The sequence below is a fragment of the Medicago sativa genome, chromosome 3 (assembly GCF_051527215.1).
Source record: "Medicago sativa cultivar Bolivia chromosome 3, Bolivia_mono, whole genome shotgun sequence".
Classification (NCBI taxonomy): Eukaryota; Viridiplantae; Streptophyta; class Magnoliopsida; order Fabales; family Fabaceae; genus Medicago; species Medicago sativa.
The window spans coordinates 85,219,919-85,246,572 of record NC_140751.1 but is presented as its reverse complement, the minus strand read 5'-3'; the positions used below and the strand labels follow the sequence as shown (position 1 = coordinate 85,246,572).

At 30.5% G+C, this 26,654-nt stretch overlaps 3 long non-coding RNA genes across 8 annotated transcripts; 2 read left to right on the top strand and 1 right to left on the bottom strand.

The window, feature by feature from the left end:
* Positions 1-1,064: 1,064 nt before the first annotated feature.
* On the bottom strand, positions 1,065-1,959 carry LOC146941232 (uncharacterized). Its single transcript, XR_015033518.1, has 3 exons — positions 1,822-1,959; positions 1,680-1,733; positions 1,065-1,328 (listed from the first exon to the last, which is right to left on the bottom strand). It is a non-coding gene; the product is annotated as an uncharacterized LOC146941232 (long non-coding RNA).
* A 1,619-nt stretch (positions 1,960-3,578) lies between these two features.
* LOC146941231 (uncharacterized) lies at positions 3,579-8,659 on the top strand. 6 transcript variants are annotated; one of them, XR_015032295.1, is made up of 7 exons: positions 3,579-4,292; positions 4,380-4,612; positions 5,203-5,311; positions 5,712-6,060; positions 7,311-7,454; positions 7,588-7,677; positions 8,176-8,659. It is a non-coding gene; the product is annotated as an uncharacterized LOC146941231 (long non-coding RNA). The 6 variants fall into 6 exon arrangements; XR_015032293.1 differs by having other exon boundaries at positions 8,160-8,659; XR_015032296.1 differs by having other exon boundaries at positions 3,580-4,292; positions 7,641-7,677.
* Positions 8,660-17,923: 9,264 nt separating this feature from the next.
* Positions 17,924-18,404, top strand: LOC146941230 (uncharacterized). Its single transcript, XR_015033517.1, has 2 exons — positions 17,924-18,017; positions 18,132-18,404. It is a non-coding gene; the product is annotated as an uncharacterized LOC146941230 (long non-coding RNA).
* Positions 18,405-26,654: the final 8,250 nt, after the last annotated feature.

Genomic DNA, 26,654 nt, shown 5'->3' with positions numbered 1-26,654 from the left:
TCTGAGTATTCATATCACAAGTTCAGTGTAGATTAAAATGCCTGTGAAGATTTATAGAAATATAAATGTAATTAATTAAGAGAAGTGTTATGAACACTCTCCTTCAAACACTCACTCTATTATTGGATAAAATTCATGTGCGTACCATATTTTGTTTTCTTAAGTGGTGAGACCCGCATTAATTAAATGGTATGGAAATGATGATAACAGCCATTTTTTATTGTGCTTATGTGGTTGACCAGATCGAGTGTTATTGAATTGGGAAATGGTTTACAAATAAATTTTGACAAAAATAAATAAATAGAGACACAAATATGTTTCTTGTCTCTTCCCTCAAAAATATGTCTCACGTGTTACGAGAAGCAAATATATGCACTTAGAGTCTTAGATCGTCTGTTGTAACTCCTTCATACAATTTCACACAGTGGTTGATCTCGATGGTAGGAAAGTGATCCAATAATTCATATTTGTTTGGTTAGTTTTCTCACAGTTTCATCTCAGCCACTCGTCTTTGATCGAACGGTAGGTAGCAGTTACTGTGTGACACAATAATTGTGTGGGATCCGTTCCCTAAATATATAGGGCAAAAGATACGGTGTTGTGAACACATTGAAATGGAATATATAAGACTTTTTTTTAATGGTAAAAAATAAATATACAAAAAGAGAGAAACAAATCAATAAAAAAAAGCATGCAAAACACCAATAGCATGGACATAAAAGATACTTAAAACACACCTTATGCACTAAACCAATACAAAGGACCACACAAGAACACGAAAACAAACAAGAAACAAAAAACACCCATAACCACAAGAAGAACTACATGAACAATCCCACAACATAGAGTCAGACACAAGAACTTCTCAAAACCTCATGTCACCTCCCCAATTAGAGACGATCTCCTACCCTGGAACACCAAAATGAAGGACTATATCAGCGATCGATCGAAGACCAGAAACCAAACCGCACAAATCCATTGATGAGGACATATTTATTTTCTTTTGTTATCTATGAATCAACCACAAGCCAAATTATGATTAAACCCTTGTATAATATAATAGTTAATTAAATCAATAGACACATCCACTAATCATAAAAACAAAGATTCTCAAGCATTGTTTTGACACACATTATTTTATTCTCAAAATCACATAGATCAACAATACATGGTTTTATTATTATTTTTATAATAGGCATCTAGTTGTTCGATTTTGTTCCCTTTGACTCGATTTTAATCGAAGTTGTTGAAAGATTTTGCACTCCATTGTCAAAGCTTGCAACATTTTTCTTCTTGTCTGTAGATCCTTCAGCTACAATATTCACTTCCTGATCAAATCAAACCATATTTGAACAATTAAAAAAAAATCATTCACTAAATAAACCTTAAATGTTAAAAAGTTGCATAGACATTTGATATGTTGTGATTCAAGTTTGAACCCGTAATTCAACATTTTTTGTTGTAACAGAGGTAAAATTGTTTTAAAAATACTCTACTATCAAATGTCAGACTCTAGAGTTTTTTATTTTCAATTCACACACACTAGTATACTCCAATGTTCCAACAATTTTCAACCCTTAATGAAAGCTTCGGCTATAGATTCTTCAAAACAGAACAAAAAATCAACAACTAGTTTAATTTGAGAATTCTTCGATCAAATGTGTTTGAAATTAACTTACAGATGATTTGTCTTCGAGATTTCCCTCGTCAACAAAAACACGAGCAGCAGCAGCCTACCAATGATTATATGTACATGAATCAAATATAATACACCATAGCATAATATATATGAACTAAACTATTCACAACTCACACCCATACCCTCAGTGATTTCAACTGTTTTGGAGTAATTTCTTTGGTCTCCATAAAGTCTGGCCTTTTAAACCTTGCTGGTCGCCTGCTTAATCCCATTGAGAGTGTGTTTGTATAAGCAACTTGGGTTAGAAATTGTTGATCAATAGTGTGTATATATAGTGAGTGTTTGCGTGTGTCATGTTTTTGTATAATATTTTAACTAATATATAAACAAACAAAAGAAATGGAAAAACAATGCATATCATGCTAGTTTGGTTTTGGAAACGGAAAATTTGATGCATATTTGGTATGTTGATTTATTTTCAATTAGAAACCGTCCACGAAACCCATTCATACATTTCACCCCGTTTAAACACATGAGATAGCATTCAAGTGAGTCTCAATATTGAATGTTAGAATAATGTAATCAAGTGATCACAATAAACATGTTATAATAATTTACTTTTCAACATAACGGAAGTGTATTTTTTTTAGTTTATTTTGGTGCTATTTTTTACTTAAAATATTTATAATTATCTTCAATCCATTAAAACTACATTTAAATATTTGTAGTGTTCCTCAATTAAATTTTAAATTATCAGTTAAAAAATTAATTTTAAATTATTTTTATGGTTGAATATCTCATAGTTATTTTATAACAAAAGATCTGGTGTATTAAAAATACATAATAATTTAGTATTTTTATATGTTGTCGATGCTTAATTATTTTACACACACATTCAGCGATGTTGCCACATCATTTAATATATTTAAAAAAGTATGACTCCTCATACATATTAAATGATCGGCAAAACACATTGAATGTCTATGTCAAATAATTTTACACTAAAAATGTATTAAAATTATAGTTCTTTTTTTTATATATTGTCACAGAGTTTATGCCTATTGTACAGAAGAGTAAAGTTGGAATTATAAACCAACAGGTTGGAACGTGACAACGAAATTAAAATCTTACTTTTTTTTGTGTGAATTTTATCAGTTTCCGTAATTTATGAAACTTTTGTTTTCTTTATTAGCTATAAAATTTTATAATCATATTTTTATTAAATTAGTTACTCTTACTCAAGTCAAATAGAAAATACTACTCCCTCCTATCCTATTATAAGAGAAAATTCACTTTTAAAATTCATTTAATAAATGATGTATCTGATATATATTATAGAGATCGAATGGAGTATTATATCAAATGATATTTTATGTTTTAAAAAATTCAACTTTTTCAAGTTTTGCTCCAAATAAATGTTATGTGCACATAAAATAATAAATCATTAATATCTTGATAAAAATAATAATAATGATTAATATCTTGATAATAATTTTCTAAAGGTGATAAGATATATTATATAAAAAACCTTTTTTCTACAAAGATAAAAAAATATTATGTCTTATATATATATATATATATATATATATATATATATATATATATATATATATATATTAAAATCAAATGTAGAAATTGTTAGACTTTTGTTTGAAAAAATAGTCAAACTTAATTCAATTTAATTAAATCATTTTTAGGTAAATACATATTTTTTATTAAAATGAACAAAGGAAGTTTATTGTGAGAAGCTTGTTGGGCCCATCAACAGACAAGAAGACAATCCTTATTATCTAATCCTAAAGTACAATGCACACAACTCTTCTAAAACCCTAATCCTACATTTTGAGCGGGAAATGTACATTTAATGCTGAAATTTGAATTTCAAATCTAACACCAAACCCTACAGCTTATTAACTCCTTAAGTGCCCTTCCAACTATTTCCAATGTCATGCGCGCTGCTCAAGGAAATGTACAATAGAATTTGCTGGATACCAAGGACAAGGAGTATTGATGATTTTTGTCTCCCATGTTTAATTACCAAACAAGCAAAACAACTTCCAACCACCTTTTCTCCTATTTCCTCATTAACAAAAATCTCTCAAACTCACCTTCATCACCATCGCTATCTATTCTCCCTCTTTTCCTCTTCCACAAATTCTCACCCCAAAAACCCCAACCGCCTCCCTCATCCTCCCTGAACTCCCTCTATCCCACCCTAACAACACCCTCGACATCCACTCTCTCCTGCAACGTCCCACTCGCCGCAGCTCAAAAAGCTACCCCCATTAACGCGCTTACATCGCAGCAGAAGTTCTTCTCCGCCGTATCACCACCATCACTCATGGCGGCACCAGCTCCGGCCATTTCATCTCCGCCGACCCCGTCTCCGATTCCGACCCAACACTTTCTTCTTCGTCAAATCAGAACGGTCCTTTCATAATTCTTTCAAATACGGTACAAAATAAACACAAACCGCGAAGAACAACGTTGTTTCAAATTGAAATCACAGCAACCTTATTCACTGCAAAAAGCAATGAACGCAAAAAGTATCTCATTGAAATCGAAGAAATTGTCGATTCCAATCTGCGACACAATTTTCAGAATTCAATTTCCGCCTAATTCTAACAACCTTCTCATTTCATCTTGGGATTCAGTAAGTTTCGTTTTTTTTTCGTTAATTTGAGTTTTTTTTTGCGGCATTTCACTGAATTGAATCGACTTTGCGATGTGGGTTTTTCAGAATCTTCGTTTATACGATTTGGATGCTTCTGTGGTTAGATTAGAAGCGAATTCAGAAGCTGCTCTTCTTGATTGTTGCTTCTTTGAGGATGATTCTGTTGCTCTTTCTGTTGCGTCCGTTTAAACTCTCACATGTACATTGCCAATGAAAATTGAAGATGACTACGAAGTGTCTATGTAAAAAAATATATGGTGAAGTTGTGTGCATATCATCTAGAATTTCATATCTGAAATGTAAGTGAGTGTTTTATATATATATATATATATATATATATATATATATATATATATATATATATATATATATATATATATATATATATATATATATATATATATCTGTGTGTGTGTGTGCGCGCACGCGTGTGTGTGAGATTTTGTTAATGGTAATGATTCAGGTGCAAATGAATTAGATATGAGAACTGGATGTGTTGTATTTTGGTGTCAATCTTTTGATTGTTTCTTCTGTTAGAATTACATAGCAAAAAGACTATTATTTGTTAGCCCTTTGGTTACTCTTGAATTTTAGAGCAAGCAAGGAATTTTATATCAAACAATTGAATTCTGTAATTACAAAATCAGTCTCTTTCTTGAAACTTCCTGTTATTCTGGCAATGATATAGTCCTTTGGTTACTCTTTTTGAATGAAATTAATGGTAATTTTTATTTTTATCTTTTATAAAAATTTAACAGTTTTCCAACAAGATATTTTTTCTCCTACTTACCATGACTTTGATTGACTTACTTCCTATTTGTTATGCTATTATTTGATCCTACTGTTTAAGTATAACAACCATGTTATTATTGTCCCCTACATTTAGCAGAGCTATCAGAAGGGTTGATATCTGTTGTCAACGATTTGGCCGAGTCATGAGGAGGATTGTAATATGGGCAGGTGATTCAACTGAATCACTGTGAAGGATGCAATCTAGGGTAAGTAAACTACACTGATGTTCTTCTCATAAAACAATTGAAGCTCTTGAAAATTCAAGGTCAAACAGAGAACTATAAAAACATGCTTAATGCCAACATGCTTTTGATTGTTGGACAGTGCTCTATTTGGTTTATTTATTTTAAGAAATTGTTGTAAGGCTTATTGCCATTTAATTTGCTTTATTTTAAATTAGAGTATGATATGTTGTTGTATGATTTTATATTAAGATTTAATTGAGTTATATATAATGTAATTTGATTGAGTAAATCAATAGAAGTTCTTGAAAATGCATCGCCAAATTGAGAACCGTATAATAATACTATACTTATGCTTAATACCAACATGTCATTGGCTGATCAGTAATTCTATAATTTCTGATTATTTGTTTCACATCTGCAGATGTGAGTCCACTTATTGCCAGCTCAAGCAATGACTGCCAAATTAAACATCCATAAATTTTGCAAAGTGAAAGTTTTAAAGTTGGAAACATAAGTGGGACGCAAGGTCAATTGTCAGGCTCTACTGTGGATCCATTAACAAGCCCATTTGCAGATGCCGCTTAAAGAATGAAGAGTCGAGTATTGTGCATGGTGATGGTTTTTCTGGTTTGTCATGTGACTCAAGTCTCAGAATAGCTGAAGCCGTGCCCAATGTATTGCCAGGAAAATATATTTATGCTGGTGAAAATATGACAGGTTGTAGTTTGGTGTGTGATGAAAAGGAGCTTAACTTGAAAGGAATCGATGAGGTAAAATCAAAAAAAGCTTTTCTTCACTTTCTCTCATCACTCTCAACTCTATTTTATTCATGGTTGAACATGGATTTATCCTCAACTTGCTTATCCTCCTAATGAACGACGTCGAAATCGATCACAAGCATTGATCTCAAACTGCTCATCCTTTTTTCATCGTAAATATTTTCTCTCACTCATTGGACTCTTCTCTCTTTAACCACCTCAATTAGACTCTTATCTCATTAACCACTTATTACTTTTGTTCTTTATTGTTAACTCTTCTTTCTCTATTTTTTCTCTCTCTTCACATGCGTGCAAATTGCAAAGTGTGTACAACTCCTGTTGTTCATAATTTTTATGTCTTTTATGTTTGTTCTGTTATGTTGGTATTTTGATTAGGACAATGTCATGTTTGGAAAGCTAACATGCTTTATAATGTGTTAAATCAGTTACTAAAGTTGGCCTTTTTCTATTGTAAATTATTTGACAACTTTTAAGTAAGTATGAAAAGATAGACTCATAGTTTGTTTTCTTCAGGTGAGACTACCTTCTTTATACGATTTAGCTTCAAGACAATTTGTAACGAGGTTTTTTTTCAAGTCCATTTTAGTCTCATTTTCTTTTCTTTCTCAGCCATTTTATAAACTTCTTTGTTTTCATGTCCTTTAATTAATGGATTTTATTATTTTGATCGGGAAAAAAATTGGCGTTTTTTACTTTGGCAAGGGATTCTTATGTAGGAAGAATCATAGATATTTTGATTGTAGAATTTGTAACCATATGATAAATTTATAGATATTGGAAAACATTGATTGACTAAATATTTTCTCTCAATGATAGTCTATTTCATAACTGCTTGGTATATAAAGCTCCTGCACCCATTGCTTGGGATTATCTTTTCATTGCGTAGCTTCAATTGGGATATGTAGGGTATGATTTTCATTTGTACACTTTACAGATACATAACTCTCTCCTCTATCAATGATTTATTAGTTGGGATTGTTCCAATAATTATATTTTTCCTTCTTTTCATCAATGTTGATTAGTGTAAACGATAGGCTGAATTTTATGTTCATCAATTATTTATGTTAGTGTATCTCTTTGTTTATGTCGTTCCTAATTCCACATGATTTTAAGCTTGATAGAAAGTCAAACACCATTTGTCATGACAATATTTGTAAAATTACTCTAAAGCAACAACGGATGTGAATTTCCATTGCAAATATTATAGTTGATGTAGCAACATTTTCATTGTGAAAGTGCAGGGTTAATTAAGAGCTTATAGGATTCGATCCACAATTGGTTTTGAGTTTGCTTATGAGATGAAAGGGTTTTTAGCTGAATATGGATGGTGTGTAACTTAGTATAGCAAGTGGCATATTTCTTGAATCACATTGTGGTTTACTAAGGTAATTCTGTTCTTCTCTTTAGCTTATTCACTTATGTTTTCAGTTTCTGCAATTTGATTTTGTGCGATTGATGTACTCTATTCTATAATTCTACCATTCAATTTTTCATATTCATAATATGTATTAATTGCAGTGTATCCGGATATAAGATTATGAAAGCTTACAAGTCATTTTCCTGCATAACAGGTTGCTCTTTAAGGGGATAGTTGCATTAGTGGCTAAGGTGATTATTTTATGGGTGGTTGTCGGAACAGTTTGACTATATGGGAAGGAGTTGAGTTTAGTTTTGAGGGTTTTAGAGCGGCTACTGTGTTTGTGTGATTGTTGATGCATTTAGAGCTTTTCTGTTTCAGCTGTAGGTCTCCTAGCATTTTTTCGGTGTTGGCTACCTTTCATGTTGTTGCCTGCATCTTTGTTTTATGCACTGCATGTCTGCTGTAAATTTTTCTGCTTCTGTTGGTTTTTCGGCTGTTTGTGCGGCTGCTTGATTAGTGTTCTATACCTCACAAATGTTTTCATGTTAATATAGGTAGTTAAAATAAATACATAGTGGGAATTGGAGAGAGTTAATTAATATAAACAAATGAGGGAAAATTTGAGGAATGAAAATTATGTTCCACTATTTGATTGAGATTCTGTAAATTCTTTTGTCAATTAGTTTTATCTGTTTTTATTTGCTTTTATTTAGCATTAACACTTCTCCAGCATTTTTGTCATGCAGAAAATGCCTCAACTCTACTTAAAATGGCAAGAGATGAAGCACCTTGACAACTATAAAGAACAAGGAATAGAACTCTCTGCTCCAATACAAATAGTATCAATTGCAATCAAATAGTATCAACTTGACAACTATAAAGACTGTTGAAGACTTTACAGTGATGTACGTTCACCTTGGATAATTGTGGCAGATAACGACCTTCTCGATGTTATTTGCATGTTTTGTTTCCAAGAGATAGTCAACTCATGGAAAGCACTTATAATGTAGTTTACAAGGAGATTTCCCACAATCTACCCACATGAAGGATTTTTTTATCTTACTTTTCTTACAAACATCTTATGTTACACCGCAAGCACTTTAATGTCTGCTTATGTGCATGTTTTGTTTCCAACCGATATGACCCGTGCGACAGCACGGGTGGATGGTCTAGTACTCTTGTTTCTTCTGAAGTTATAAGAAACAATTATCATGGTGTCTTATTTGTTCACCTTGTTTTCTGTGTAGCGTTTTTCACACTCTTTTGAGTAGTAAACATGCCGTAGATTTTAGTTGTTATAGCCTCACGCGTAGGAGCCATAGTTGCTCATTTTATACTTGCACTTTTTTCTTTTTTTTGATAAAGTGTTGTAGTTGCATTATTTTCTTATAGCTCAAAACCGGATAAGAAAACAATGACCTATGCGATTCCACTAAAATCATGTGGTACTATAAGCCAAAATATCTAATAATGAGTCAAATTTTACGGACATACAAAACAGACAATCTTGAAAGTTACTTGAACTTATAAAGTATCGTGTGTTTATACTCAACTCATTTTCATTGGTGCCTTATAAAATGTGAGTTTATATTTTTTTTATTTACCTTGTTTTGTTTGGTTTACATATTTTACAATCAAGCTTGTTCGAGACATTTTAATTAGAGTTATTATATTCTATAATATTAGTTGAAAAGGAATAAAAGTTCAAAGATCACCATAATTTTAGAAATCTAAAATAGCAATAACCATTATGAATATTTTACGTATATATAGTTTTTTCTCCTACTTTTTGCATTCAATGTCTAGTTATTGATTGATCACCTTACATAATCATATGATGATTGATTGATCGACCTTTGATTGATTCATCATAATAAGATTTAACCTCTAGTATGTTATTTGAATACTTATTCAATGAGCATTAATTCATAACTTCAAAACACAAAATCGATGCTAGTTATTGGAAATATTATTTCTGATAGCCAATATGCGTTTATTAGTAATGTTATTTTTTATACTTATGTTTAAAATATTGATAGATACTTTAAGCTTGTGATCATTGATTTTATTTGTAACACTTTAAGCGTGTGAAGATAATTTTTATTTTTAATTTATGTGAATAAAATTTACTTTAGGTTTTGATATAAAGTTTACTATTTAAAATAGGTAACCATTATGCTAGTAATAAAAATAAAAGTAAATAGTTTATTATTAACCAATTCCAATTTTTTTATTGCGCAAATATTTTACTCCAATTTGAAGATCCACGAAATAATTCTCATGTTATCACTAACACTATACAAATTCTATTGGATCTATTTAGAGCTAATTAAGTTACGAACAACCATACTAGCCTTGTTTTGCATTTTTTTGTTTTAAAATACTTAACGGTGAATCTCTCTCCTCTCTCTCTCTCTCTCGTCTCTCTTCTCTCATCTCTCTCTCTCTCTCTCTCTCTCTCTCTCCTCTTCTCTCTCCTCTCTCTCTCTCTCTCTCATCTCTCTCTCTCTCTCTCTCTCTCTCTCTCTCTCTCTCTCTCTCTCTCTCCTCTCCTCCTCCTCTCTCTCCCTCTCTCTCTCTCTCTCCTCTCTCTCTCTCTCTCTCTCTCTCTCTCTCTCTCTCTCTCTCTCTCTCTCTCTCTCTCTCTCTCTCTCTCTCTCTCTCTCTCAATATGGAAAATAGGGTTATTATAGGTTCAAACCTCTTCCCCAACATATCAAATGTCTTGAAAAAACTTATCATCTAAGTGACTTAAATTGTAATTTATAAAAGGGTTAATACCTCTTTTAGTCCCTGTAATATGAGCGAATTCCGATTTTAGTCCCTGTAAAAAAAAAAGTTTAGATTTTGTCCCCAACATTTCAGATTCTTCCACTATTGGTCCCTCACTTAAATCAGTCAGCAGAATCTGCTGATGTGTCCAGCTGACTGTGTAATTATTATTTTTTTAAATTGGTTTCATATGCCATTTGGATTAAAATGATTTTTAAATTTTAAAGTTAAATTTTTTTGAAGGAATTTTTTAAAATTAAATAAGAACTGAAGTATTTAAAATTAAATTATCCAATTAAATTTCATCTTCTTCTTCTCCCCAACGTTCTTCTTTTTCTTCATACTCCTCTAGCAGGTTCTTCACCTTTTCTAATTCATCAAGGCTCCTTTAATTTTCTCATCATTCCTCTAGCAGGTTCTTTTTCCAAACCCATACATATCTCTTTAACCCAAATTCACAATCTGATGCAAATATAAAATGTTAAGGGTTTTCAAAACAAAACACCATCAAATCTGATGCGAATTTAAATGGTTAAATTATGAATTTTGAAGGGGATGGATGAGAAGAATGATGAAGAATGGGAAGACGCTGAGAGAGAGAGGGAGAAAGATGAGAGGAATGATGAGAAAGTTGATTTTTATTTTTTAATTTGTTTTTATATTTTTTTTTGAATAATGAAATAATTATAAATTTATGGTGGATTAAAAAATATTAAAATTACACAGTCAGCGTGACATGTGGCCAGATTCTGCTGACTGGTTTAAGTAAGGGACCAATAGTGGAAGAATCTGAAATGTTGGGGACAAAATTTAAACTTTTTTTTTTTACAGGGACTAATACTGGAATTCGCTCATATTACAGGGACCAAAAGAGGTATTAACCCTTTATAAAATAAATGTTTGCAATGTTTTCAAATTGAATGTTGCATTTACCTGATTTGATCATGCCTTTAATGTGGTTGAAAAAGATCCCGGAGAATAAAAAAATTCTAGGAATATTGAGAGTACAGTTAATAAGTTAAGAATAATATTTTGGCTTAATTTTAGTTTTGGTCCATTATTTTTACTCACTCGCGAAATTGGTCCCTCTATTTTAAAATCCCTTAGTTCCGGTATGTTTTTGGGCTCAAACATAGTGATGTACATATAGTAAATGACATGTCATACAACTTGATAATGTAGAATGATAAACCATGAAATTACTAGAAACACCCTAATCCTTTTTAAATGTTCTTGAATGAAATCACACCTACTAAAAGCTTTGTTGTTTAATGAAAATCAATTAAACATTTTTATTTTAAAGTTTACTAGCATGGACACCCGTGCCAAGCACGGGCTAGAATGTCGTTATATTTGATGGAGGGAATATTGTGATGTATCAGGTGTTACTTAAAATTTTAGATGGAGTTTTGGTTGTATCATTATCACTTGTGTGGTTTCTCTTTATCCAAATTGTCGATCTACATCAATGTAGGCTCCCACAGAAAGCCCAACGGTGGTATCACATCCGGGTTCGACGTTGTGGGGGATCGAGAGTTGTTCTTGGTGGTGGACTACAGACACAAAGATCCTAACACTTAATAGAGAGATGTTAATGTCTCAAGTGTGAGTTAAAATTCCGTATTGTATGCAAGAGTAGATGCGAGAAACATATAAGTGAAATGACTCATATACATAATGCCTTAAGACTTTGAAAGAAGATAGGATGTGAATCTCACTTCTGTGATTGATCTTAGCTTAATGTGATAATACAATCCATTGTAGGATCCTAGCCTAATGTGATGATTTGTTTCGTTATTTTTTGAGTGCCATTTGTTTAATTTTTCATCTTAAATTTTAGTTTTTGAATGTGATTAGCTTTCATGCACAAAAAAAAAACCTTTGTCATTTCAAATTCCTTCACTTATGGTATTTCATGGGATCTTGCAATGGAAAAATGTATATGTATGATGAGTTGACAAAATACATATTCGTTAGACATTTTAAATAGATGTACATATTTTCAATAAATCTAATATTTTGGTAGCATAATTGCCCAGTAATATTCTACTTCTTCAACAAATCCATAAAATCACCAGCAATTCATTATGTTTCCTATGCTCTCACGAATAAAACGCACACTCCTTATTTTTTTTCTCTTTTCATTTCTATCAAGTTCAAATTCATTTTTAATCTTCTCTTCTTTTATAATTTACTTTATCTCTTCTCATGAAAGAAAGAAACAAACACCCCTCTATGAAACTGCCACCAACCCACTTTTTTTTACCATGTCGTGTCTCTGACCTTATGTGATATCTCACCAGATCACATACATAATAGTCTCACACTTAAGGGAGAGATGTTTATGTTTCATATGTGAGTTAAACTTGTGTGCAATAATATACATTGAGTAACATATAAGCAAGAAGAACAATATACCTAATGTCTTAAGATTTTAAGCAAAGATGTGATGTCAATCTCACTTGTGGAGTTTCTCATAGTCAAATGTGATGGTCCAACCCATTGTAGACTCCCTCAGAACTCTAAACATTATAGTGAGTTAAACTTGTGTGCAATAATATACATTGAGCAACGTATAAGCGAGAAGAACAATATACCTAATGTCTTAAGATTTTACGCGAAGATGTGCTGTCAATATCACTTGTGGAGTTTCTCATAGTCAAATGTGATGGTCAACCCATTGTAGACTCCCTCAGTACTCTAAGCATTAAATTTTTATTTTTTTTTAGTTTTTGAATTTCATTTGTTTAACTTTTTATATCAAGTATAAGTTTTTGGATGTCATTTGCTTTCATGCTATTTTTTTATCCAATCAATATTATATCAAATACCTCCATATTTGGTCTTTGGGTGAACGAACATGCGAATGGAAAAATACAAAAGTGTTATGCTGAATTGAAAAAGTACATGATTATTAAACATTTTATAAAGATGTGGCGTTTTTTTAACCGAGTCTATTTTTTGGTGAAATATTTACTCTTAAATTTCCAACACTTTTTAACTGACCCATAAAATTGTCAGTAACTCGCTATATTTCCGATACTTCCATGAACAAAACACACACTATTTTTTTCCCTTATCATTTCTTTCATGTTCAAATTTCTTTTCATATTCTAATTTAATTTTAGGAAAAAAATGCATATACAAATGATGAAAGACAAATTGACTATATATAGGAAAAAAAACTCAAGACTGGCTAACTTAATATGATGATGTGTTGATTACAATTTGATTGGATGATAATTAAGAATTATGTACCAACATGTAATTGGTACATATCTTGTCATAAGCCGTTAGAACTCGAGGGTATCATAGGATGAATATGTGAATTTGAACAAAATACATGGATATATACAACATGTAGTGGAGTAATATCATAAATTGAATCAATTTTTGAAATTAGAGTGATGAAAAAAATATGTTAAGAAGAAAAGTGTTTCAATAAAATAAAAGAGAGATTTTGAGAATAATTTTAAAATTTTAGTATGAATTCTAAATGATGTGAAGATGTTTGAGACGGACAAACAATATTTATAGGAAAAAAGAAGCAAGTAATTCACATCAATTATGCTATTAATTTAGTAATGAAATTAGTAACACATTAAATAGCAAAAATAATTTGAATAAAATATTCCATTTATTTTTTTGTCATTATAAACCTTTTAGTCAACTTGCATAATCATGTTAATTACAAAAGTCTTGCACAAATCACATAATATGTACCAATTACACAAAACATTAAATGCACCTTTCAATATAAGGATGCCATGTGTACTATCAAAATAAAATAGTGCAAATATATATAATAGAGATACGTATCTCTAATGATGTTTGTTTACTCTACACTTTCCAATATACTTTTTCACTTTATCGATATATTGGCGGCTATGAAATTTATTCTTTAAATTTACACCATTTTTACAGATATTCATTGTAAAAATGCACCATAATCCAGATTAACACTTAGATTATCTAGCGAGCTAAAAATATCAAATTTCACCACGAAAAATATTTTATTTTATTTAAATTTGAATACAAAAAAAGAGAAAAAATATTACAAAGAAAAATGGAACATGTCAAATACAAGATTTAACATTCTCTAATCGAAGGTGTTAACCAACGTTTCATATGAAACCCTAATTTTTTTTAAAAAAAAAAAAAAACGTACTCTTCCTTATTTAGGTTTTTAAACTCCAATCCAAACTTCATTCGTTATCACCGCCTGACACAACATCATACTCTTTTGCATGCTGAGCTTCTCGTTGGTACCAATCCCTAAAACCAGCAACACACATTATGTATATACCATAGTTTTTCATTTTTGATGGAATCCATATACAATTTATAAGATTTTTTGAGTTAAGTACACTAATTCTGATTTGATAACAGTCTGGAGCTAATAAGGATATCACATTAACAAAATTGAAATAATATTGTGCTTGTTAGATCTTGTAGCATTTGTCCTCGTGAGCTTAGCTCAGTTGGTATGGACAATGCATAAAAAAATATGCAAGGTCCGGGGTTCGAATCCTGACCACCACAAAAAAAAAAAGATCTTGTAGCATTTGGAAATCTTTTGAAAAATTAAACACGAGGGATCAATGTTGAATTAAAAATGAAGTGAAAACAAATTATATAATAAAAAATTTATGTTTACCTTTAAGAATATTTTCAGAGCTTCTTCTTTTGAGTGAGTGTTGATGATTTTAAGGGCTTTCTCCTGTAAAAAGATTTTTCAATTTTATAGTGTATAAAAAAAGAGAAATGTATCAAATAAAATTAATTAAAAAATTGAACCCGAGCTAAGTTTAATTCATGTTGAGTAACATTTTGGGTTCAGTGTCGAGCAAAAGGTTCCTTTCAAGCTTGGAAGGAAGAAGCGTTGGTGTTTCTATTGGTTTCTCATTTTTAACATTGTTTTTATTCTCTAGAATGCGATCCATCATTTTCAATTGTTGAGTGAAGCAAACTCGAAAAGAAACACAGAAATACAAGTACAAAGTGACTAGAAGTTTCGAAGGCCTATAAATAAATAAATAAAAGGAAATAGGAATTCATCGTGAGTAAGGGATATTGAGACACAAGTTAAGGTTTATTTTTATTTTATTTTTTATGAAAAATAAGAAGCAAAAAGTGTAACGTTAACATAGAAAATGGGGGGCATCTCCAAGAATTATGAAAAGAGGCGGGCAAGGTGGTGAATAGTGTGATAAGATGAATGCACATCTATATAATATAAATTTACGGCCGGTTCCATAGCCCTTTATGGAAATGTTTTTTCTCCTCCTATTCTTATGACACGTGGCACTCTCATCCTATTCTTTTTTCAAATACTCTCACCACATTCATCCTCACAAAATACTCTCACCACATTCATCCTCACAAATTTGTATTTATTGTTTATGTATAAAAGGAAGTTTTACAATTTCAAATTCTAATATGCTTCAAATTTCAAATCAAACATTTCCTATTCATTCAAAAAATACGAATTCCAAATTATTGTTGATTTATTTTGTGAAAACGTATGCTTTATATTTGTAAAAATAATTAAATAATATTAAAATAACTAGATACATTTTACTAGATACATTTTACTTGGTACCCAAAACTAATAAAAATATGATTTGATTTGTCAAAAAAAAATGATTTGATAAAAGTATAACTTTTTAAAATAATTTAATTAGATTTGGTAGTAACCATTAATTTGTTATATAATTTAACTAGATACATTTTACTTGGTACCCAAAAAAATAATATTTGGTTATTTTGTTAAGGTCATGTATGATACAAATATTTACTAGACTAAAAAGTATACGTTATTTTTGTCAAAGGATAAATTCCACCACAATTAAAATTTTTAATAAAACGCCGATTACCGCAAAAAAAAAAAAAAAAAGAGGACGTAAACCCCATGTTTTTCTTATTAGATATTTCTATTTTTGGTAGAATCATGTAATTTAATTTTGGTTGAAATACAAAAAGAAAAATATTAAATGCTATTAAATTGGTACCTTTTTTTTTTAACGTAAATTGATTCCTCTTTTTTTTGGCAATAATATAAATTGATTCTATTTAATGGTCTTGCTAAAATAAACGTTGAACCTTCCCTAAAAAAATAAAGTAAGCCTTAAACCAAAAAAAAATTAGGAATTGCTTAATAGCTAAAAAAAATAATATTTCAAGACCTTTCCTCTAAAATCGCAAAAACCGTTGAACAGATTTCACCAAATTTTTTTTAATGAATTTCGTTCAATTGTTCAATGTTTGTTTTATGAAAGAAAAAGAAAATCGGATATTTATTTTAGGACAGAAAAAGATTGGAATTGGAGGTATTTAATTTGAATTGAAAACGTATCATTAGAGAATATCAAAAATATGATTTCAGTTGATTCTATTTAGTGGACCTGCTCTAAAAAAAATAAGCCTTAAACCAAAAAAAAAAAAATCGGAATTGCTTAATAGATAAAAAAAAAAATTATTTCAACACCTTTCCTCTAAAATCACAATGGCCAAACGAGATTATATCAATAAATTGGCAATGTTATTAAAAAAATTCCCAACATCATTCAATCAATGTGTATCTCTTCTATTAAAAAAAATATCGCAGGAATAATGCAAAAAAATATTACATATGTGTATCTCTACATTTTGTTATTAACACGGTTCAAATATAATTTGATTTTTCAAATCATTATTTTTTATTATTTTATATTAGTTTTTATTTTCATTCATAAGAATTTCAATTCACACATTTTACTTTGATAGTACACGTGACAACCTTATATTGAAAGGTGCATTTAATATTTTATTTCATATACACATCAAAATGTTATTTGCTAAAATTCGGAGGAGTATTTAATGTACCAGAATGACAGCCGAAAATTTACATATCAAATTACTCTAATGAACCGAAAATTTTGGAGGAGTATTTAAACTTCTATTTTTATTCTTAAAAAAAAAAAATATCCCCACTCTATTATATTTTCCAAGATTTTTTTTTTAAAAAAAGTGTTCAGTAAAAAATAATGTTTTTATTTTGATATTAGAAATTTATATTTTATACACATTTAAATTTAAAAAAAAAATGACATTTTCTGGGCGTTAATAATAATTGATTAAGACTTTGATGATAATTAATTGCATAAAGATTGATTTCAATTTTAGTTAAAAAAAACAACCGTAAATATGGCTATAGTAAAAAAAGTCTTAACAAAAAAGCATAAATCACTCTCTCAAAAAAAAACATAAATCATGGAACATACGTTATTCCAAGACTCTACTTTGTTTTTACAAGTATTTATATATTTTTATAAAAAAATAATTTGTTTTTATTGTGTACTCTTGATGTGGAAAAAAAATATGCGCTTTACAAAAAATAATTGTGCATTCTTTAAAAAAAATTGTACATATTTAATTAAATAATTATTCATTTGATTTTTTAACACATTTAAATTATAAGATTAAATCTAGATCGACACAGGGTTAAAAAAACGATACGTAAATAAAAAATCTTTATTATATGTTTTTCGTTTTTTGCAATCAATATAATGTTATAATAAAAAAAATTGTGACTTTGATTATTTCAAATTAAAAGACTAATATATCATGAGTATGTGTATGAGTTTGTTTCAAAAATTTATGTATAATTTATTCCCAATTATTGCATCCATTAATCAATGGAATAATTTTTGTGGTTATTTGGTGTTTTTTGGCTATAAATATTGCTTTTGAAGCTCATGTTTTCCACACCATTTTTCAGATCATCTCTAATTTCATACAAGAATTTTAAAATAGTTTTCGAAATCCATCTTTCAATGTATTGATTTTTTTCTTATTTTCATAGATCTGTCTCCAAAAATTGATTCTATTTTTTATATTTTCCACGGGTACAACAATTAAACTTATTTCACTCTAATTTTCTTTCTTTCAGCTGAACATATGGAAATTCAGCATATGGAAACCTATTTCACCTTCTCTTTAGGTGTTCAAAATGTGGATCTCGAAGAACGAATTTGATGAAATATGATGCACACGATGACTACTTTTTTTTTAAAACTATTCATGCACTTAATTTTAGAGCTACGATTTGTATTGTTGATCATATTTTACATTTCAAATAGCAATGTTTCTTTTGCTCACCGACTATGTTATGATTTTAATATTGATTAAAATCATATTGAATATTATAGATAGTTGTTGTTAACTTGCTTTGTGTAATTAGGAAATTAGAGTGGACAGTATCCTTTTTTATTGATTTAATTTCTTTGATGAGTGTTGTATCATATATATGACTTTTTTTTTCCTATTATCTTCATCCCTTTACCACAACAATGTTGCTAAAATTAAATATACAAATAAATATTAACACCTAAAAAGATGAATATAATATCCCTAAAAAAAAGAGATAAATATAGTAGGCCATCATGATAAAAAAAAACAAATTATATATATGTAAAAAAGGTTTTTTGAAGTAATATATGTAAAAAAAAGTTACTTTCTTAATTTCCGATAATCTAAACTCTCAAACAATAATTTTGAATGATATTGATTTTTTGTGCTGACCCTCCAGTTTCTATGGAAGGTCTATGATAGTATGGAGTTTGACCCGAGTCTAAGTAAAATTTAACCAATAATGGTCTCACAATAATTTCAAAAATCAATTGACTCATTAAACAAAAGAAGCTATTGGCTTAAGACAAAACATAATTGCTATGAGCAGATCTTTTGAGCATTTAATTGCAGACACATATACTCAATAGATATTATATTTTTGGTATAATATCAAAGGAGTAATTCGCTTTTTATCATTTACAAATAAGGATTACGGATTCAATCTCACATGGTCCAATACATGGTAATATTTATAAGTTTTATACAAGTAAGTATAAAATGCCTAAAAAAAAGCAAGAATAATTATTATTTTTCGATAATCATTAAGAATAATAAATGACAAATTTTATCAATTTTTTTAATAAAAAAACGAAAATAACTAAAGGATTCACATCTGCCACTGCTTATAATGATTATTTTTTTTTAGAAATATTCATAATGAACTTGTGGACAATTGTCATGTGTAGACATTCAAGGATTTATTAGTAAATCATATGTATATTGGCTACAATAATATGGTGTGTACCACTTTCTTATCGTGTTGTGTTGTTGGTGTAAATATTTATTATTTGGAAAAGCATTTTAAGAATCTCAAGTTCTATATATGGTCTTCGTTGTTCACCATCAAACAATAAAGATTTGTTTTCAAACTGATGAAGAAATACAAATATTCAAAAGGACCATAAAAAAAACAAATGATATTAATGTAATAAAAAATTTCTAAATCATTAATCACATTTTAATATTAATGAAGATATTCTCCTTAATGAGAGGGTTGTGTTTATATATATATATATATATATATATATATATATATATATATATATATCGTTAATGAGAATCACATTTTAAAAAATTTCTAAATCATTAATCACATTTTAATATTAATGAAGATATTCTCCTTAATGACTATTTACTCCTATACAGGTAATGAGAATCACATTATTTAAATGATTTAATTTTGTTTAAATCGATTTAATATCATTAATAAAATACCTTAGATATTTAATGGAGAAATAAAGGAGAATCACGTGATTTTAATGCATCAATCACATATAAACTGGTTTTAATCTTTACAGATATTCGACTTACTTGAGACATTTTTATCAGTGTTTTATTAAATAAATTTTATACAAACATAATTTTAAGTGTATATAAAAAATTATTGAATTTTGAGATATTTGACTTCAATAAGAAGTTCGTACGAGTGTTTAACAAATTTTATACAAATATAATTTTAAACATATATAAAAAAGTTTTTTTTTTGAATGTATATATAAAAAAGTTTTAGAAATCTTAATTTTTTTTGACAAAAGAAATCTTAATTAAGAAACCCAAATATAAACATATATAAAGAGAAATGCTAGCTACTTATAGAAGTTTGTATGAGTGTTTAACAAATTTGGAACATATATGCTTATGAAAGTTATATTTTCTTATATTTATAGAGAATTAAATGTTTGCTTATATGCTTTAGCAAATTTAGGTCTGACTCTTAATGATTATACTAACTGCAATAGCATCTCTATCCAAATTAGTGAGTATTCTGTTGGAAACAAGTTTGGTTTATCAAACTTTAGATTCTTAAATTTCTGATAGTTTTGGTTTGGTCTCTCCTCTTTTTCTATTGTATATATTTTTTATTTAATATATTTTGGTGAGGTGATACTCTAATTGCCCACTTTTGGTTTAAAAATAAAAATTATTGAAGACGGTATAAATCCCATTAATATTATTGATATACTAAATAACATATTCCATTTTTCAAACAATGAATAAAAAATACAGCCTAGCAAAATCAATGCAAATATTTTGCTACCACAATATAGCCATTTAAAATTGGTCTTTCAACTATCAATGATAATTTTCGGTGAACCATCATACGCATAAACGACCCATGGTTTGGGCAAAATGTATGTTATTTGTATCACATTCATTTTGAGGTGTAATATGGACCTCTAAAAATGATGTGTGGATAAAGAAGTTAGTACAAGAGAGTATGATCAGTTTTGGAACATGGAATATAGACACTCTTATAGAAAAATATATTGAAATAGTTGGTGCTATGACTAGAAGGAAGATTATTGTACGTGCATATAGGAAAATATGTGGTTGGATTAAAGGGCGAAAAAATTAGATAGTTCAAGGTTTAAGAATTGGTACACTAACAAAGTTAGATCGAGAAATGAGGTAGACATTATAATGAATACAAAATCAAAGAAGGATATTGTATATGTAAAAAGGATAGGACATCATATCATATCTATACAATTTATAGTGTAACAGTACGTCTTTAGTGTTACAAGACAGACAAATAGGGTAGACATTATTGTTGGTGAGGAATGAAAGAAGGATATTATAGATGTGAAAAGGATAGGAGATCATATTCCTAAAAAGTGTAGTGGAACAATACATCTTTAATATCATGAAATTAAGTGGGTGGATGAAAGGGCGAAAGAATTAGATAGTTCAAGGTTTTAGAATTGGTACACTAATAAAGTTAGAACGAGAAATGAGGTAGACATCATAGTGAATACGGAATCAAAGAAGGATGTTGTATATATAAAGAGGATAGGACATCATATCATAGTTATACAATTTATAGTGTAACAATACGTCTTTAGTGTTATAAGTTAGACCGACAAATAGGGTAGACATTATTGTTGATGAGGAATGAAAGAAGGATATTATAGATGTGAAAAGGATAGAAGATCATATCATATTCCTAAAAGTTATAGTGGAACAATACATCTTTAATATCATTAGTGCTTATGCACCCTAGGCAGGGTTAAAAAAAACTTTAAAAGTAAATTTTGGGATGATTTAGGAGGCTTAATTCTAAATATACCACTAGGAGAAAATATTTTTCTACGAGGGAACCTAAATGTGAATGTAGGGAGTGTTTTGAAGGCTTGAATAGGGGTATGATCTAAGGGAGATATATGCGGATGGTAAATTCATATACAAGGGTCAGGTGCAATAATCATGAGGCCGAGGTGTACACTAGGTTGCCTTAATCAAAGACCAAACCCATCAAAGTACCACAACAAACCGTGGTGCTGCCTACATGAGAGTACCCCTGTCTCACAACCTAATGCCCACAAAGATCCTCTAAAAAATCGCAGCTGCACAGCAGCAAAGCTGCACTACAACAGGCTGAAATACCTGCAACTAAAAAACAGAAAAGCCAAGCGGACGCAACAGCAATTATGCATACACAAAAGCCTCCCAGCCAGCGGCTACATCACGTAATAGCAGCGCAGAACTGACACTAACACACCCACAAATAATGCAAACAACATAAGGTTAATGCATGACCTACTATCAACGCCACAAAACTGTTCTTTAATTGATTAATTTTTCACGTTATCTAGATTAGTGAGCATTCATGACATCTTTTTGTAGCAGTTTCTATATCTATTTATTTTCGCGTTAATTAGATAATGGCTTGGGAAATCCTTTACAAATAAGCTTATTTTTTTTAGTTTGAGTTAAGCTAAAAGAAGCTTTTTTCGATTAAGAATTGAGTCGTAACTTTAATATCATTTTTTCCGTTGCATTGCATATATTCTCTTACTATCATTTTTAGTTTTTATGACAAAGACAGAAGTGAAAATAGACATGTTTCAAGACATAATGATATATATTTTTTTAAGGCCAGAACATGTTGCAATTGTTATTGATGAGAATTAGAACAAATGGCGTGTCATTATGCAACTTTAAAAGGAAAAGCTCCACTTAAAATGCATTAAGAGGTAACATAAAACTTCAAAGTAAAAACATGTCTCCACTGAGATATGCTTTGTTAGTGTTGTCTCCACTGCACTTCTCTTTGCGTACTCCTTTGTTGTTGTTTTTGAAGCAACACAAGTCAAATACTGCTTGGAATTCTGGGATGACGAGTTTAGCATCAGGGTGCAAATGACATGGACGAGGCAATTATAGTAAAGAACAAACCAAGAGTTACTAACTCTACGATACCATTCAGCATTTTATACATTTTTTAAGCTGATATGTTTAAATATAAAGAATTCTCATATAAAGCTAATATTTTATCTTTCTCTTCAACGTGCACACATATGCATGCAAAGGTGTTAATATTAATTTCGGGACTTTACATTTAATATGCAGATCTGCGTATCAGTGACGATGACTTGAAGAAGCTGTGTTTGATTGAAATTGAAATGCTGCTTCAGGAAAACGAACGGTCTCTTATTGACTTCAAATCTATGCCCAGGCCAAATGCAGCAGACATGCCAACTTTCACAAACAAGCTTATCGTTGATGAGCTAAATGACAACAAAGATGAACTGGATAAGACACACGCTGATGTTGACTGATGAACAAAGATGTGTGCATGACAAGATCATGGAGTCCGTTGGTTCTGACGACGGTGGTTTCTTTTTCTTATATGGTTACGGTGGTACTGGAAAAACCTTTATATGGAAAACATTGTCAGATGCTGTTAGATCGAAGGGGTTAATTATATTGAATGTTGCATCCAGCGGTATAGCGGCTTTTCTATTACCAGGTGGAAGAACCGCGCATTCGACGCTGATAGTCGCTATTGAGATTAATGTGGCATCATCACTTACGATGGAAAAGGATAGTCCTAGGGCCGACCTGGTGTGCGCTGCAAAGTTGATAATTTGGGATGAGACTCCAATGATGCACCAATGGTGCTTTGAGGCAGTTGACCGATCAATGTGTGATGTCCAAGAATGATCCCCTAAACGAGTTTAGACTTTTTGGTGGAATGACAATAGTTTTAGGTGGTGATTTAGGCAGATATTGTCTGTTGTCCGAAAAGGAACGAGGCAGGATATTGTTGATGCCTCAATCAATTCATCAAAGATATGGGCTTATTGTAATTTGTTGAGGCTTACTGTTAATATGAGATTGGGTGCATCTTTAGTACCTGCAGAGCAGGAAGAAATTCCTAATTTTGGCAAGTGGATACTCTCAACTGGAGACAACAATGACGCTTCGGATGAGAATGGTGAAATGAAGGTAGAAATTCCTGAATATTTGCTCATATCGGACACAACAAATCCGTTGATGTCAATTATAAACTTTGTGTATCCTGATTTGAATGATAACATTGGTGACCAACTATTTTTCCAAGAAAGGGAAATTCTCGCACCAACACTTGATTCAGTTGAGCATGTTAATGAATATATGATGTCGCTGATTCCAAGTGAAGAGAAAGAGTATTTAAGCTCTGATTCTGTTTGTTGATCGTGTGAAAATTATGATGTCCAAAGCGAGTATTTCACAACAGAATTTCTTAATGGTATTAAGAGCTCTGGAATTTCAAATCACCGGTTGAAACTAAGGGTGGGATGTCCGGCTATTCTGATAAGAAACATCGATCAGGCCAATGGACTGTGTAATGGTACGAGGCTGACAGTTACACATCTAGGGAAGAGCACGGTAGTTGCTACTGTAATTACAGGAGAAAGGGCAGGTACCAGGGTATTCATTCCCAGGATGAATCTTATTCCGAGTGATCCAGAACTACCCTTCAAATTCAGACGCATGCAATTTTCATTGAAGCTTTGTTTTGCGATGACAATAAATAAAAGTCAGAGTCAATCTTTATCTCGAGTGGGAGTTTATCTTCCTAAGCCCGTGTTCACGCATGGACAACTCTATGTCGTTGTCTCTCGAGTTACTTCTAGAAAAGGTTTGAAGCTGCTCATCTTGGATGAAGATAATAATGTTTGCAAGGAAACCAAAAATGTTGTGTATCGTGAAGTTTTTCAAAAAGTATGATCATTGGCTATGTTTTAGAATTGTTGTTGCTATAATTTAAAAAACTAAAGTTACGTAATGTTTGGAAGTCGTTTTTCTTTTTTAATTTCTTTGTAAGGCGTATTGGTAGACATGGCAACAAACCCCGCCCCCGCAAGACCCGGCCGCCCCCGCCTTGAATTTAACGGGGAAAAGCCGATTTAACCGGGTGCGGGTACGGGTGTGGGGGAAATTTGGAGTTTTAGTACGGGGGCGGGTGCAGGGTATGCTTACTCCCGCCCCGCACCCACCCCCGCCCCGCACCCGTTTTTTAAAACTTTCTTTCTTAAATTTTATAATCTTATTTCCATAAGTACCAACCTATTTTAATATAATATTACTCTTTAGAAACATATTTATTATAATTATTTTGCTCTTTTGAAAAAAGTTTATTAGATAAATAATTATTAATATAATTATTGTGTTTTTGTTGCTATGAAAAAATATGCATTTTTTAAATATTTTATAAAAAATAAAGTTTTCGGGGTGGGGATGGGGGCGGAGCTGGGAGTTGAGGGCGGGGTTGGGTGTTCAATTTTTACCCCTGATATGGTTTGGGGACGGAGGCGGGGGCGGGTACGGGTGCATGGAAGCGGGGGCGGGGACGGGGATTCTCAAACCCGCCCCCGGTCCGCCCCGTTGCCATGTCTACATATTGGTCATTACAGGACATGCAATTTCTATATAAGCAGATCCTCCTGCCATTGACTTTTAATTGATGCACTTTTCAGGTATAACAGTACGCAGAACTTTTTTTTTACATCGTTGTTACCCCAAAATACAAATTTATATTAGACCATTGGTTTTGTAAAAAAATAAAAACAAATAACAATCGACGTTTCTGTAGCCCAAACTATATTTAGACACACCCATAAAAAAATAACAATCGACGTTTGCATTCACAGGCTATGGGTATACATCTGACACTGACTATTATATAAAAAAAATATAATCTTTTTTGTTTTTATGATTAATAAAATATATTATGTCAACAAATAATAATATACAGTACGTCGGCGTATTTTTGCATAAATATTACATATGTTAAGTTTAACAATGAGTACATCTTATACTACAAATAATTAGTATAAATATAAATCCAAATACTTTAATCGTTATGTGCAATGTTTAGATATTTCAAAATATATACAAAATTAACAACATTAAGATGATATTTTTTTTTCCATATCAAATTTAAATTATAACCACATTTATAATTTTAAGATAACATAATATAAAATCTATACATTTGATCAAAAAAGTTTTTATTTCCCGTGCTTGGCACGGGTCACTATACTAGTATGTCATAATAGAAGGGCATAAACAACGTGAGCGAAAAAGTAACAGTGAAAGAAACACGTACACAAGTGGCAGGAGGAGCAACATGTGAGCATATGTTTCATAGACTTTTATTATTGAAGGGTTAATTATGTTTCTAGTCCCTATAAAATAGCGATCTTGTAAGTTTAGTCCCTATTTAATTTTAATAGCATTTTTAGTCCCTAATTTTGTTTTTCTGCACTGAGTATTAGTCCCTACTCAATTCAAATTTGTTTAATTTATGCTTAAATTCTTAAATTTTTGAACAATTTTTTGCAGACATGTTTAGAACATTACTAAAAGTTCGTCCGCAAAAAATTATCGCAAAATTTGATTTCTACATCCAGATTTTATTACTTTTTATCTTTAACTTTTGTCGTTTTAAAAAATTCATATTTAATTCATTTCATGTCAGAAAATTCTAAATTTTAGTAAACGAACCTTTCATAGTGTTCTAATCTTGTCTCAAAAAAATCGTTCAAAAATTTAAGAGTTTAAGGATAATTAATCAAACTTTGTTTTAGCAGGGACTAAAATTATAAGTAAATTTTTTTTATAGGGACTAAAAATGCTATTAAAATTAAGTAGGGACTAAACTTACAAGGTCGCTATTTTATAGGGACTAGAAACATAATTAACCCATTATTGAATAAAGAGAAATGATATTTGAACATCTATTTAGTACAACTTTTGTGACAACTTTCTCTCTCATATTCATTGGTGCATTTAG